The following is a 16,451-nucleotide window of genomic DNA, read 5'->3' on the forward strand; positions in this document are numbered from 1 at the left end:
ACCTTGTCTCCATCCCCTGGAAAAAGCAGGCTTCAATTGAACAGTAGTGAGCCTTTTCACGTCTATGTCTAATGCTGCTACATAGAAAGCCATAAAGAAATGAAGGACAGAGAAAAGTTAGAGCCATACGAAATAGTATAAGAAGTTGATATAAGAACCGCAGTACATCGACGGTTGTAAGGCCTACTCGATCAATAATAGCTGAATGATTGATCTAGCATATAATACTATAACGTTTTAAAGGTTCTTATCGTCGCCATTATTAAAGCAATCAATGATTAGGGGTGACAAACGAATGTCTTCTGGATCAGATCGCAAGCCATCATTTTCGGCTAGATCGGGTGAATGGTTGTTAGACTCCTGCAAGTACATAACGGACAGAACCTAGACAGAGCGGCACACGTTCGCATAAGACGCGCTCACTAAACGACCCTCTACTGGATACAGCGCCCATTACTGATGTCGAGTCGAAGTTTCTACACGTCTTGTATATATATATATATATATATATATATATATATATATATACGCGTACAGGTCGTTAATTGGCCACGAGAAACATGTTCTTAGATAATTTATCCGAGCTATAAAACGCTATATTGAACAAACGTAGATGTATACTTTAAGTAACGTTATTCTATATCACCTTCGCTGGGGCGTGCGACGCTAAACAAATGGTTTGCATTGAGAAAAGCCATGTTTCCCTTGAATTGATGTATATACACACACACACACATGTGTATATATATATCAGTTTATCATACACATATGCATAGAACGACGACGTGTACGGCCCTGTGGCTACGACCTTCGTCAGTATCTGTGAATATTTTCTTATGGAATATGAAGGTTGCAGGAATTCATAAGAACTTCAAACGTCTGTGATCGGGAACCTGAACCATATTTCTAATAAAAAAAAAGGTCATCCGAAGAAGACCTTAGCTTTCGTGCAAGATAACCTCAGCATGCTCTTAATAGCCCCCTTAAAAACACGGCACCGTAATAAAGTATTGGTATGTTAATAAACATAATCTAAGCAAACGGAAGTTCTGCTTGCGATCTGTATGATCAGCTGTCACACCAAGTTAAATTGGCGTAACAAACTATACGTATATTGTACAAAACAATGCGAACAAAAGCAGCAAATCTATAGTATAGAACACAATAGTCCCCTTTATTTTTGTTTTCTTTTCGCCATTAATAGCTTTTGCGCAGCTTTGTTGTTAAAAGTCTTATATTCGTAAACGCAATTCGAAGTGAGGCACTTTCGTTTAACCCTGACATGACGCCTTTGTACCCAAAATGTGGGCAGCGGAGGTTGGGTTTTCAGTAAAGTATAGCAGAATCGCACCAGCGGCAGCTAAGTGCGCGTTGGCTTCTTTTACTAAGCCGAAGTAACAGGGGCAAGTTGATTCGGCCGGTCGAAGCGCTAGAGGTCACGATTTTCGACATAGGAAATTTCTATCAAGGTCGGCTAACGGTCACACAAGATGCCATAACAAAGCTGCGCTGACAGAGAGCCAGCTGATGGACGGTCCAATTTATGGCATAATCTTCCACAAAATAGTTCGGTTTACGCACGGGATATATGTCCATGTATGCGTACGGATCAGCAAATGTTCCCAGTCGAATTTTCTATTTGCGAAATGTCCAATTCGCCAGTGATAGTATTGTAATAATATTCTCTATAGGATTGACGATGCGCATCTGTTGTAATGGTTCCATTGAAAAATGGGCACGTGCCGGTGAGCACGCCGGATCATGAACAACGCTTAGTATTGATATTAATACTTATGTTAGGCATCAGAGATTGGTTTCGAAGGACATTCATTCTATATTCAGCTGATCAGCGCGGACGCAAAAATATCCCGGTCGGAAGTAATACTTATTCAGCTATATCCTGTAGCGTCAGGAACTTACCTAATTGATCGGGTTGGAACCTTAATCCGACTGTAGCAGACTAACAGTTTGGGCACAAATCATCGAGGAGATGCTGAGCGGACGATAGTGCATCGTGTCAGCAATCAAACAACTGCGTAACTCAGATAATACGACGATCGAAACTTCAATTAAAAAGATGGGTCCTATCTAGACCGGAACGACGGACGCCATTGTTTTGTGATTACCTCGCTTATCTGCGTCACTTGCGTTGTTGCTCGCGATGCTTTGAACTACCACTCGAATTATTGCCAATTTGTTCGGGATTAAGCAGGTGGCAGCTGGAAAAGTTCGGCTATTTCCTCCCCAAACTACCAGGGGTGAATAAAACCTCTGTCCAACTGAAATCGAGAACAAACTGTTCTTCGAGCACCAGGAAGGCCTATCGCTCACAGTCAATATCGCTACCCGCAAATGTGCCAGAGCTAGATTGCGGTTTATAAATTGTTGTAAATGTGATATTTCCTTGATACATTTACTTCGATCTTCATGAAAGTAGAAGGAAAGCCGATATAGTCATATTTTAAGCACTGATTCAAACGCGACATCTATATTTATTAGCAAAAAAAATAGGTATTCGTTTAGAACGAGAATAACTGACTCATTACTTTAACAATGATACGGAAAGATATAACAACGAAGCGCGCAAGGGACCTTTCGGTACAACATATAACTTAGCTACCCAACTTCTGAAAACATCCAACAGATGTACGAGAATCAGTAAAATCCAGCTTGTCCATCCATGTCATGATTGTCATCAAAGCTATCCAGATTACCCAGTGTATGACAGTATTATGCAGCAATCTGACTTCACATTAATCTAAAAAGAAAAATATGGAGCCTGGAATAAACAGGCGAAGACTTCGGGCAGGCAGGCAGGCAGACAGGCCGGCATTAAGCCTGGGGCTCGTCCGTAGCACGATATTCAAATCAGTTTGCGATGCGCGTTTCGGCAACAGTAGAAGCAGCGACAACAAAAACACTGCAGAACCCTATTAGGATGAAAGAGGCGGGTGCCGATAAACGGAGAAGTATACGAAGCAGACTAGAAAAAAGCGTTTTACTGATGTCAACCACGACGGCGGGAAGCAGGTGGGCTAGAATGTAATAGAAGGCAGCATAATGGAGCCAACGACAGCGTCGGCAAAATCGACGAAAGCACATAACAATCAGCTGCAAGAATATGGAGAAAGGAGGCCTGCATCGTTAGTGTAACGAGGGCGAAAATTCCCACCTAGATAAAACTAGGACACATCACGACAGGGAGTCTACGTGCAGTTGAATTAATTTATAGCCTGATAGTACAACCGATATTCATATTGCTGTTACACTATTTATATACTGCCTGCTATAATTAACTTGCCGGTAGTATGTATATCGTAGTGGGTTAAACCCAAGAACAGCTTAGTAACGAACTATCTATTTTTCTTCATCGACGGACATATTTAGTCTCGACGTCGGAACTCCACCCACTTCATAAAAACGTGGAACTGTTACGCAAGTATACAGATCAGGGATACACTGTAGGGACTGTCTTCCCCTAGCGCGCCGCGCATCAGGTTCTACCTAAACGAAGTTGACCACGTGGCAAAAACTATGACAGCGTATAGATCATAGATTGATATTTCTCAGGCTAGAGTAATGACTTAGTTCACCAATGAAAAATTATTGTTACGTTGTCGGCATAACCTGATCGTCTGCTGGACAGCGAATTATTTTTCATTGCGGCAACTACCGTTATTTTCTTTTTTCTACGAATTTATTTAAAAACGCAGGGAAATCATTTCAGTATAATTCAAGACTTTAGCTACTGTAGAAGCACAGTAACCCGGAAGGTATCTCAAGACAGGACACATGAGCGACCCAAAAATCGGAATCAAAAGGCATTGTTTGAGTCATCTTTTCTTTTGCGTTGGAGTTAACTTGTGTGTAAGTATCTGATGCATTTAAACAGAAAATTATTAGGGGTTTATGATGAGAATGCCTTTAAAAGATTCGTCCGTCATACTTATTCTAGACCGCCTGTATAGTTTCAATAGCCTAAATAGGTTCGGCTGCTAATTTTGTGCGATGATTAATAGGGACCCATGCTATACGCACAACGTACTTCGTGGCTTACTACTACTACTACTACTACTACTGTGTTACTCATCGTTAATTCTATATACTATAGTCAACCGGCGAAAGCTGGTGTAAGAATCCGGTTCAAACTACTTTAAGCTTTTCCTTTTTCTAGCTGTTCTCCTATTTTATTTTAAATTGCTAAAATAAACCAATTAATATTAGCTTTTATTTTTTCTACGGGTCAAAGTTCTTACTACGTATTTTATAGAGTACTCCTCGGATCATTGTTATCCCTCATCTACCTCGTAGCAATGAAGGCTGAACAGTAAATGGCAGAAAGGTAGGCTAGCCGCAGGGACAACGCATCAGAAAAGTTAGCTCGAGCCAAAGCTTTATCGGATTTAGGATTTAGCGTTGCCATCCAGCCTATCTTCATTGCTACATGTCGGTCCTGCTGCCTCTGTGTATGCCTGTGTGAAGACAAAATGTGTCAATATTCGCTGCGGCTACAGTTCGCGTGACGTGTAAATTATCTCAGTCTTCATCGAAATCAAGGACCTGTTTTGTTCAGTAGCTCGCGATACATTCCGACCGTAACAGCTCCGGGAGAACGAACTGTTCGAGGTTGATCGGTGACTATTTATTTATCCGCTTGAGTGCTTGATTTGTCAAATTACTAACTATTTAATTTATTTGTTTATCTGTCCGACTTGCTGTTGCAGCTCGACGAGATCACTGCTGTTTGCTGAATAACTAGTCATCTAGCTTGGCTTCTTCAACGGAAATATGCCACCCTAGTGACCTAATGGGCTGCCTTTTAGCACGTTGGCTGGCACGGACAATGTCGAAGTGAGGGAAAGCGCACAAGAATCTAAACATCTTCCCTTTGTCGTGTGGGCTTGCCCCTTACTCGTCGCCGTGCGTCAGTGCGTGTGCGCATGTTATCAGGTTATAGCGTGTTCCAACAAAGCCAGCACGCGCTTATTGATATTCCGGCTAAAAGAAAAAGGAATACAGGAGTGCGGAAAGGCTGCTAGCGAGAAGAAATCACTAAAGCCAGGGAAATTCCCGTAGACGTAAGACGCTGGTCATGTTCTATTATAGATAGAAAGATGAAACGACAGCGTGAACATTGGCGGTGGCTACCATTGAGAACAATGAATGGCAAATGGCCATGGCTGGCACGAAATGGACCATAATAATATACAACAACAGCAGCAGCAGCAGCAAAAACAACAAACAACAACGACAATAATAAACAAACAAGAATAGAAGAATGATGAATGGCACCAACAAGATTGCGGCCCCGGTGGTGGTAATATTGGCTCCGCAGAGAGTCTGATTTTTGTATGGGTGTGGGGGCAAAGCAAAAAATAGCGAGTGCTTGGTTTTGCAATATCAGTGAAAACGTTTGCCAAACGAAATGAACGTGCGATTGAAGGGGCTGACGGGGGCTAGTGAGCAACTGCGCAAATCGAAGTCAAGTAACAATAGAGCTTAAATGAGAAGGCAGTCTTATCAGTTTAAAGATGCATTTGAAACATAAGTATACATTGTTGAAAGCAGTTCTATTGAACCTGCGAATGCAGAGAGTTCATCTTATTTTCATCAGACGTATATTGATCCAGATAGATTACTCTAGAAACCTGCGAACCGGTATAGCCTACTAATAGAGTTTTCCTTAGTAATTTACGTGCGTATACCCTAGACCACTGACACCTAGATCATATCCAAATGGCAATAGAAAGATTGGCATCACATATTGTACGAGTGAAACTCATCCAGTTTTGGCAACAGACAATTCTTCCGCATGGCGAGAAATACAGGCTTTCGGATAGCCTACCATGTCCTCGACTGCCGCATTAACGAGTTCGCATGAGCCCTTACGGTGCAGGACCTAATGGTACAGTAGGGTCGAAAACCCAAGCACGCCTATTGCGCCTAAGTATATGGCACCGGCGCAGGCAACCGGTTCTTTCGATGATTCAAGCGCACGGTGGGGTCGCATTCTGTACGTGTTCTTCTTAGCGGTATCGCCGACTCAGTTGTAACGTAAACATTCGAATCAAATCGATACATCCTGAATAACGATAACTCCTAGCCTATCTGACATGCTAACGCCATTATGCTCCTGTTATATTTTTGCAAGGCCACGCGTTTTTTTCGTCGTACATGCGCCACTGCAACTTTTACTTGTTTGAAAGAATGGCATTGAGTTCGGGTAAAACTGAAGCCGCTGTCACCCCAAGGTGCTGCTGAAACTTCAGCCATGAACTAGCCGACACATAATTGTATCCGACCACAGTTCAATTGCAGTGCCATAGCAGCTGCGTCTGAACAACTATGCGCTGGGTCATCTGCCCAACAGCCACGGTTTCCTACTGCTTATACCTAGAGGCGCAAATAAAAATTTTTCGTTCATAGTATCGGATTCGTATTTTTGATATCCTGCAAAAATGTTAAAGATTTCAAATACCATTGATAATAACTGTCGAGCTACATTGATCTAGTTAAAGGGAATATAATTTCTACCCTTCAATATATAACGTAAGGTAGCGAAAAACAGCTTGCGAGATGTGTGTTGCACGAAACTGACTCAAGTTCTTCTACTTTATTATTATAATATTTCTATTTACTAACACAGATGTTCGTAAGTACGGTTACGAAGTGAGGAAATATGGAATATATTTGGCTGACAAAAATTATTCCAATCACTCCGAAAAGTTCCATAGAAGAACGTTTATTTACTAGCAAGAAACAGTTTTATCTAGTATTCAACTTTGTATGTATTTTGTTTGTCTAGATCTGAGTTTCAGGCAAGTGTGGACCTGATTCGCCTAATGCGCTTCTTCGTAAGTCTAAAGCAATATTCTTTAGCTTTTCCGCCTGCCACTACCTTAATTGGGCATTGCTTCATAAGTCTAGTACGTACCAGATAGCTCTAAGGTTAGCTGAAAAGAATACAGAACATTTTAGCTGTCGATGCTAAGGGCGCAGAACTTGGATGAAGTTCAATTTCTTGTAAGGTTTAGCTGCGTACCGATCACTCACTGAACATTCGTACGCCACAAGAGCTGGCCTATTGATAGATCCCATTGACGTTTTTCGTATGCAGTTTATGATGCAACCAATTTCAAATCGTTCATTTATACAACTCTACCAAATGTCGACTATTTTCGTTTCGGTTGCTGGCTAGAGGTACCACAGTTCTTCGAAAAACGCCGCTGTTTATAGCTTAGGCTATATTTTCTCTGAACTGGCTGGTCTGTAGCGGTTCTAAATGTCAAGTCAAGGAAAGAGTCAAATTTAATTCGAACTATCTTCTTTCATTACTATCTTAGGATACGAATGTATAAGTCGAAAGTTAATATTGTAGCATTATTTGGCACCTACGAAGATGCGTACGCGCCTATACAAACTCACATCACGCTGTTTAGAAGTAAGATATTATATATATATATATATATATATAATGAAGATGTAGCTAAAGTAATTTGCTGACTCGTAAATTAACACAACATCAGTTTTTGTGATAGAATAAAAAGTCAGCAGTATTAGTTGGGATACTTCTGCAGCTGCTCTTTAGCCAGGCAAAAGGTGCGGAAGAACGATCTACGAAAAAACCTCTCATGCCGTTGATCGTACTGATGTGCTGTCTTGCCAACGGTGCTCGTTACCATTTCTGCTATTGCCGCCGAGATGTCCGCCACTGCTCATCGTCCATTGTGATGCTCCATTTTCGCGGCTATTCCTTCGACCGCAACTTTTTTCCCCAGCCTGATAGCGGTGTCCAGCCCTATATACGGAATGTCGAAGCGCGGCGTTGAAGAAGGATAAAAAAAAAATGGCTGTAAATGCGTATGAACGGCTGTAGTGCAGTAGCCCTGCTCGTATAGCTATCATTGAAATTAAAAGCAGCATCAGCAGTAAGACGATTGACTGCAGCCAGGCCCAGCCAAATTGTCAGCATTTTCGCTCTGAGCGGCCTGCAAAACGCTCAGCCTGACCCAGGTTGCAGTACACTGACAAGTGGCGTTGGACGACCAAATGACTGCATTGGTGCAGCAGTTGTAAATTTCTTTTCATTATCGTTTATTTTTTCATCTAACGAAAAGTGCTTCAGTCCACCAATGTAATCAGCTAAGCACGTATCTGATTACAGGGAAATATACAATGCCGCTTTCAGACAGAGCGGTCTGCGTCGGGAACGAAAGTTTACCTAGAGTAACTTGTATTGACAGAGGATGCATATTCAGATAGGGAGTTTTCAACTTGATGAAGTTCGAAATTATACTTTACCTTACCAACAATTTCAGCTTTTGCAATATCGAGAGTTATTATTACTCAGGCTTGCTGCGATTTATAAACTCTTGGTAATATCTCGACCGTAGTACCAAAGCCACGTGCAGCACAATGTATTTTTGCTATAGAGGATAAATAGTCTGCATTATTGAAATCTTGAAGATGGCAGAACAAGCAAAGCTTAAAGAAACATCTTTAATCAGTAGAGTAGAAAACTTTTTTTGCCATAACATAAGATCTAAATTGACACTAGAGGACGCATAGCGTTGAACATCTCAATGCCAGCGGCAGTGTCGGGACCATTCGGAAACGTGAAATTGGGCACATCATTGCCAACGCTAATGCGTCCGCTTGACCCAACGCAAGCGATTCACTTCGGTGAGCGTCGCAAACGACTTCAATTCCTGCCGAAGTAAGTAGTCACCATACATCTTTATTGCAAGTGTGCTTCAAGATGCTTGCTGTGTCTATACGAACTGGCCGGACAACAAGTAACTCTGGACAACATTGTTAGAAACACGGTACCTGCACCCACTTTTTCGTGCAGGTGCGTACTCTCAGTGGCGGCAAAAAATACCACCCAATATCGACGCAGTCGGACAAGTGGTGACTTTAAGCTCACTAGAAGATCAACAGCTGACGAGTAAAACCTGACGACGGCTTCATCATTTGAATGGCACAACTTCTCTCATTCTGCAGTCTGTTATTTGGAACCTGTTTTCGTGTTCCCTGTTATCGTTAACCGACGAGAAATCCACTCGACGCATGACAACAACAAGATTTACCGTTACCGATCGATAGTTTGCCCGGTACATCAGCAATCCTGCGATACATTGGCTGGATTTAGCGTCGATTTTCGTCGTGATCATCTAAAACGATTGTTCGCTGGTCGCAAACTCGTCCCCATACGAAACTTTGACGGCTTTCGAGGAAGGAATAGAAGGAACTTTCTGAGTCGACTCCCTCCCTCGATCCGCATCGTGACTATCACCGTTAGCACCAGCGTGTTACTTCTACAAGGCTAAGCCTATAGCTTACGAGTGATTGCAAACGGTGCACGCTCGTCACTAATGCAATGGTAACTATAACAGCAACGACACGACCTGTTTTGTCACGCTCATCGTCTCTAAATTTTGTCTTAGAAGGCGAAGCAGCAGTACGGGACGACCAGTCCAGCGACAGGGCAACGGCAACAACAGCATCGTCGCTATTGTCTCGTCGAACATATGATTTATGTCGAGACATCGAGTGGTGGTAACTGGTCGTTGTTGTTTCGTCGCTGCAGCTATTGCCATTGTCACACTGGCGTAGTTGGGTTTGTTGTCTTTGTTGGGTGCCGTTAGCCATTGGCACAACAACGAGCCTATGTCTACCAATTGCTGCTGTTCTTCGAATAGCTTAAACACTGACTGGTTAATTCCTTCGCACACGGCAACAACAAGAACAACAACAAAGTGATTACCATCGACAAAAAACCGAAGCCGAAGGACACTGGGTATTGCGGGCTCTAACTGTCTGATGCCGCTAGGGAAAACGTCAGTGGCACCAGGACAACGAGCAAACGTCATCTAATGGGTAAACCGGACGATGCTCCACAGGAATGCCTTGCAACTTCAATCTAAGCAGCCAAACCGATCGGCCCATAGGGGAGCCTGGCCCAGCCAGTAAATGGGCCCATAACCTGGTCCAAGAACCACCGTGTCTGAACTATGACTGGTTGGTTGGTAACTGGTGTATCGTTGTTTCATTTTGTTTAGTTTTACAATGTATATACATGTATATTGGTACAACTGGTAATGCGGCGGTCTTCCGCATATCTCGGACTGACAAGAAAACCTGTCCAATATACATCGTCTACGTTTTATCTTGCAGATTACAAAACAAAATAGTGTGTCTCCCAATTACGTATATACTTTGATGAAAAAACTCTTATGATCTATATATATATGTATAAAAAACACGTGTGCACGATTTCGTTGCTTCTTTCAGTGCGCAGTGCAATTTAATCTACCGCAACTATCAATCGCGTTATCAGAGATATGCTAGAATGAAGCTTTGCGTCTAGTAATTAAGATATTGGCCATTGCCTCAGCCGGTTGGTTCCTAATGTGAAACAAAGTGTATATACTTTTGAAGTGAAACCATTGCGGGCCCTTACTACCGCTATGCAACGCCATCGCGCACAATAACAACATTTATGGCGTTAATAATTGAATCTTTGCTACGGTAATATCGAAATATACGCGCCTTTACTCGGTCCTAGTCCTACAAGGCCAACCACTTTACTGTCATTGTCACCCTCAGAATTAATAGTAAACATGAGCAGCATTACGGTGTAATTAATGGCCGGCATCAATACTCTTGCTTCCGGTAGAGATCATGACTCTGCTGAGTGTTATTTGTGCAGCATATGCCTTACGTCCACATTAACCGATGGCCACCATTGCCGCGGCTGTGATTACTTCTAATACATCTTCAGTTACTTCATATCTTGGTACTGTTCTCATCCAATGAGGAATACGCATTGTCGTGTTGGCGCTAACGACAGCCGTATTAATATGAAAACACGTAGCACATGGGGCCGTCCGCTCGCGAGTCATTAATTTTTTTTTATGTTATTACTGGTCAAGCTTATTATTAAGTAAGCTAGATTAGGGGCGTTTGTAATGTATGCTCCCGATAACAATGCTGGTAATGATAATTACTACAAATATGATAACGATAGCTACAATGGGCGCATCGCTGATCACTGCAGTTGATCATGGCATGATACTGCGGACAATGGCAGCGGTAGCAGCGGCGTCACGGATCTTCACCAAATAACGAAAAGATGCATAGCCAACGCTTTGGAGAGCTTCGGCCGAACTTGGCAAGAAGCGACAGCACGAGAGGTAAAACCTGAAGATGATAAGATGCATCCGATGATGAAGATTATAAGAATAATGAGGATAAAGTTGATCACATAGTTATCAAAGATGCTAGAAATTGTAACGTTCATTGCCTCGTTGTCTTAAGCTTAAATTAATGTGCAAAATGTTGTAAAAACTGAAAAAAAAACTTATTTCCATGATAAGATTATTGCTACATGTAGCATGTGATTAGCGTATGGCGTAGTGGTAGATTGGTTTGGATACTGTGACGCTAGAGACTTTCGGGCTCGGTTTCCTGTTGAAATGCTCAAGCTAACTGAGTTTCTATTGTGTCTATAATGAATATCTACGGTGCAGTGATATCTAACCAACGTGAATATGCCTGTGTGCCCTTTACGAAATGCATTTTATCAGAAAACTTGATAGATTTGATAGAAAAGAAAATTTGAGATTGATTTTCAAAGGGCATTAAAAGTTATCTGCCCCGCTATCTGACACGCTGTGGCTGCATTGCCTTGGTATCTTTATCTTCACAAATTCGACAATTATTTTACGTTGAAAGCTAAATCATTAAAACCGTTTAGGACGCCTGTGTCGAAATAAGGGAAAAATGTACGCTTTCCTCCGATTGGTTCTTTTGTAAATCAGGTTTGCGATTTTATTTCTGTCTAGCCATCGTCCCTCGTGTTTCTGCTTGGGACGATATCTGATAACAATGAAGCTATACGACATAAGAATCTGCCTGTTTCTATTCGTAAAAGTCTCTTATTCTGTAATAGTACCAAAAGTTCTATGAGTAAACTGTATCAAACAGCACGAGTCGATAATCTGCGGTGAGCTCGTTGGACTGATATCAAGACTCAGCATTCGGTGAGCAAAGTGGGTTTTCAATGTTCTTTAATACTCCATTGCCTTCAATATAGCTCTTTTTTTTGGCCTATATTAATTCTATGGTTTTGTATGCCATCAGATTTGCATATATGATGCCGGGTTGATTGGATCAACGGCTGCAAACGCTTGATTCGATGTTGTTGTTGTTGTCATTATTGTTACTGTTGTAGATCTATCGTGCACAATTTAATTTGCGCTTGATGCGTCTGAGACATGTAATAACATCTCGTAACGTTTCTGCGCAGGCGCGAATGGCAAGGCGCGAACGTTTCATAACGTTCACGCCTCTTCTTCTCGTTCACGTTCTCTTGTTTATCTCTGTTGTCTGCATGTTCGTCTGCTGGGCAGTCTACCCGCGTTTGTCTACAATACCCTATTGCGGTATCATTGCATTCTATCGTACACAGTCCAATCTATGCCCAGTAGATTAATAATGTAGTTAGTGACGTTTAAGATCAGACATTGACTTATATCGATCGCCAGCTGACGCAGACTGGCAAGTCCTCCAGTCAGCGCCTGACACCACCTCTAGTAAACCTATGGTCAAGTGGGCCACAGCTTGCAATGAGGCGCCAGGACGTTGGGCCTGCCCAGAAGCCTCGGGGGCCCAACGGACACGCCGTTAAACGATGTCTGTCATACTTGCATATATTCCAAAATACGTGTGCCAGCATTTCAACGTTCGGTGCTCTCAGCCCGTGCAAGCCTGCTATTACATTGAACGCTTGCCAAACAGCTCTGATGTGGCTGAGAACCACGGTTTTCTCGCTAAAGTACGTTCACCGATTCGATTAACAGTCTAGTAATGAAATTAATACTAGAACAGACATTACATTAGCATCAATTAAGAGAAACGAAAGGTCAACCATAGGGCAAAGACACATACTTTGCCGAGTGAGGCAAAGTAAAGAACTCGAATCTCTTGCTCAGTTCAGCCAGTGGCCCTTCCCTCCGTCCTGACTGCCGCTGTAATCGGCGGCGAAAAACGTAATCATGTCGCCAGTTATCGAATACGGTATTCACGAATATCTGCTGGCAGTCCGCTTTCCTATCTTAATAGTTGTTGAAAAGCATCAAGGTCACTCAGAATCGTACGTTGGAAATGGAAGCATGGACGTTGAATGTAGTGTTAATCCAATGGGAAGATCTAGTAGAAGAAACGCTCTGTGGACGTGCGTCCAACGAATTGTCGATATTCCAAGAGTTGCGGCCGCTGCGTCGTGCGCGCCTTCTACATGGACGTGGACTTTGCGAACGCGTCGACCCAGCCGTATCTTGACGGCAATCGATTTCGAGCGCAGTCTAAAAGCGACGCCATCAACAATGAAAGATAACCACAACAACAAACGACAGCAAATCTCATATTATAATTTTCATGAATTGTTTTTTTGAACGGTATGGCCATCCGTTATACATTCGGATACGCGCCATGGATAAAGGAATTTCCCTCTTCGTACAGGTACGTCTTTACCGAATTAGCGTCTCGCTTGTTTGTCACAAAACGTATTTGGTTAGAATCGGAACTTTGGTAATTAGACTTTTAGAGAAGGTCAAGTGTGCGGCAGATATAAACGACAAGTCAACCTTGAAACTAGTTTCCTCGAGCTAGAGAGAATAGGCTAGCCTATTTTAAGATGCTTTAACGGTTATTGTTGCTAATAAACAATGAATGTTCAATGATTCATCCTGCTCAAATGTTCTGTTACCGTTCTGTTAACGAAATTTCTTAGATCTAATTGTCCTATCCGCTAATTGTGGCACTGGGGCGGGTTCTTCAGTAACCTAGCCTGTACTCTGCGTTAGTTCGAAGTTGTCAACTCGTAATTCAGATAGGGGAATTGGTAAATGGAGCGAGCTCCTTCTGCCGTAACAAGCCGGTACCCATTTATCTGCACAAAGTGTCTCAGCAGAGATAAAGTAACGCTAATGATACTATTGCCTCACATGGAGAACGCCATGTGAGGCATTTTTTCATTCATGGAAAATGATCCAGTTAGAAACTAGGCATTATGTTTTGGGAAACGAGAAAGGACGCCAATTAGCTACATGGTTTATGTCGGAATGTATTTCTACTACTGATTAATTCGCCCTTCATTATCGAGTATTTAATTGGCTGTTTTAGGCTGCAGATATAGAGAACAAAGGCAAACTTTTCCACTGTATATATTTGCTTGCTGAAAAATCATCTTTCACTTATGTTAGAAAAACGATAGTTCGGGTTCTTTGCGGTTTTGTTTCGTTCAAATTCGTATGCTTCTGAACGAGAGCAGCCTGCTTATGCCGACGGATATTAACGGGAGACAGATTTGACCTTCAACGTCGACGCAATCATTGCTTCTAGGGTCTTCTAGAGACATAGTAATACTAATAATGGTAATAACGAGTCGGTAAAACTGCTACGCTCATGTTGATCTACTCGGCTTGCTCGTTGTCGATTCTGCCGTTGGGGTCCAATTGTCTACAAGCTCATGTAGCTATAGTACCCATGCGGATGAATAGATATTCATCGGTCTTTCTGCCATTATGTTCTCATAGTTCCTGCATTATGGCCTCACGTAGCTGATGGTACTGTCGCTGCGGCGTATAGTAGTAGCACGGTTATGACCGAGTGTAGGGGCGCTGTCTTGCCAACTGGTAGCCACCTGTCTGGGTACTTCGTGAAGTGGAGCAGCTTTTAAAGTGAGCTATTTCAAAAAAGAGGGCAACTCGAAGGTATCGCTTAGTGTCAGGGTGTCCTTGGGAGGAAGCGTTCGCTCAAATGAATAAATGATGCGAAATAGAATAAACGTTTCATTCAAGTCATACGCTTTTATGGCCGGAGGTGGACGGACAACGTCTATTGCACGCTGATGTTCTCCTTTTTTAGCCTAAACCGCAATCTAGCAAAGCACTTCATCAATAAATGCACGATCGTGTCTCATTTTTTTTTTTTTGGTACGAACGATTTCAATCAACGCTTGACCTGAAAAGTATATTTTCTCAAAGGGTGTTGAGAACTCAAAAACTGTCATAGACTTGCATTGTATATTCACTCCTCTAGTATCTAAAAATAGCTGTCACAAATTAGCGTGACTGACCATTTCAAGTTCCTGTACGATGTAAGTGCTCGTGTTTTTTTCTAAAGTCCTTTCTTGTGGCAACTGAATTAAAGTGGACGGAGTTTCCGGTACTTGATGACTAAACATATGTATCGGTAGCATAAAGTAGACGATATATTACTCTCTCTTAAGAAAGCTCGGAAAAAGGAGAACACATCTTTTAAGTCCATTCTGCTAGCTGAGCTTCTTAAATCAGAACTTGCATGGCGAGACCTACTCTTCTACGTTTATAAGGAGCACTTCCGGTTACAAGGCGTACTAGGGTAATTTTTCTATCGATGCGCACCGTGATTTGGACGCAGTATGTAGCCGTCACTCAGGAGTAGTTAACGAAAAATGCCTATAGCATTTCTACGTAAGAAGCGCCGATTAGGAGGCAAACAATTTAATCTACCTAGGTGTTTTGTGGTTATCTGACCTGGAATCGAAAAGCGAGTAAGGACGACTTCCGACAATGAAAGCTATCGACTATTTTGCGTTAACCCACTGTCATCTACGTTTACGCATTGCGTCGGGTGGTAAAATGCAGCGTTGGGATGACGTCAGGTAGTAAACGGCGAACCAGCCACATAACGTGGAATAATAATATAACTGTTGCATTGCTTTCGTTATTCTTTATGGAAAAAATCAAAACGGAACACGTCATCGCGCCGTCTGACAGATAAACTCAGTAACAAACACTAACGGGATTCAAATAGGTTCGATTAACAGGACTATTGGTTTTTTTTCTATAAATGGCTTAGTTTATTACTGAGCACAATACGATACCAGCATCGAACATCGGTTGATTTACTTATTGTGATGATAAAAGCTATTGAAGCCTGTGCCACATAAACAAATAACAAAAGTCGGATTTATTTATTCCACGTTATGTCCATGACGTAACTAGGAGTTATTTTATTCGGTGTTCAGAAGTCACTGCAGACTTGCGTCTGAACGCCGATGTTATATCAGCACACCGATCAGACCGACTTTAACGGCAATAGGAATAGCAGCAATATCATAATAATAACCACTAAATAATAATAACAACCATCGGAGAATGATGCGATAGTAATGATAGAATATATAGTATCTAAACGATGACGTTTTTCTGAGCTGAGAGCCGATGCTGCGCTGCTTGGCTCTCGCCCGCTTTCGCATCTAACTTAAGCCGTCTTGCACTTCGATCACTGGTCAAACAACGGGAGAGCCAAATGATCCGTATCCGTCTGCTTCTTCTCTGAAATCGATCGGACTGCGAGGAGACCCCGTGCGTAGGTATCTCAGATCTATGACGACGGTCGTG

At 42.2% G+C, this 16,451-nt stretch overlaps 1 protein-coding gene across 8 annotated transcripts in view; it reads left to right on the top strand.

The window, feature by feature from the left end:
* LOC111245199 (uncharacterized) overlaps positions 1 to 16,451 on the top strand; it is a 41,407-nt gene that overhangs the window by 11,941 nt on the left and 13,015 nt on the right. For 4 of the 8 annotated variants that reach the window (XM_086990959.1, XM_022793240.2, XM_022793219.2 and 1 more), the window contains exon 2: positions 6,806 to 6,854. The exons of 2 other annotated variants lie outside the window; for them this stretch is intronic. The gene's annotated coding sequence lies outside the window, so the exon portion shown is untranslated. Of the gene's footprint in view, positions 1 to 6,805; positions 6,855 to 6,882; positions 13,525 to 16,451 lie in introns of those variants that run through there. 2 more of the 8 variants (XM_086991182.1, XM_022793247.2) reach the window with 1 other exon arrangement.

This window comes from Varroa destructor, unplaced genomic scaffold (assembly GCF_002443255.2).
Source record: "Varroa destructor unplaced genomic scaffold, Vdes_3.0 BEIS01000001.1, whole genome shotgun sequence".
Classification (NCBI taxonomy): domain Eukaryota; kingdom Metazoa; phylum Arthropoda; class Arachnida; order Mesostigmata; family Varroidae; genus Varroa; species Varroa destructor.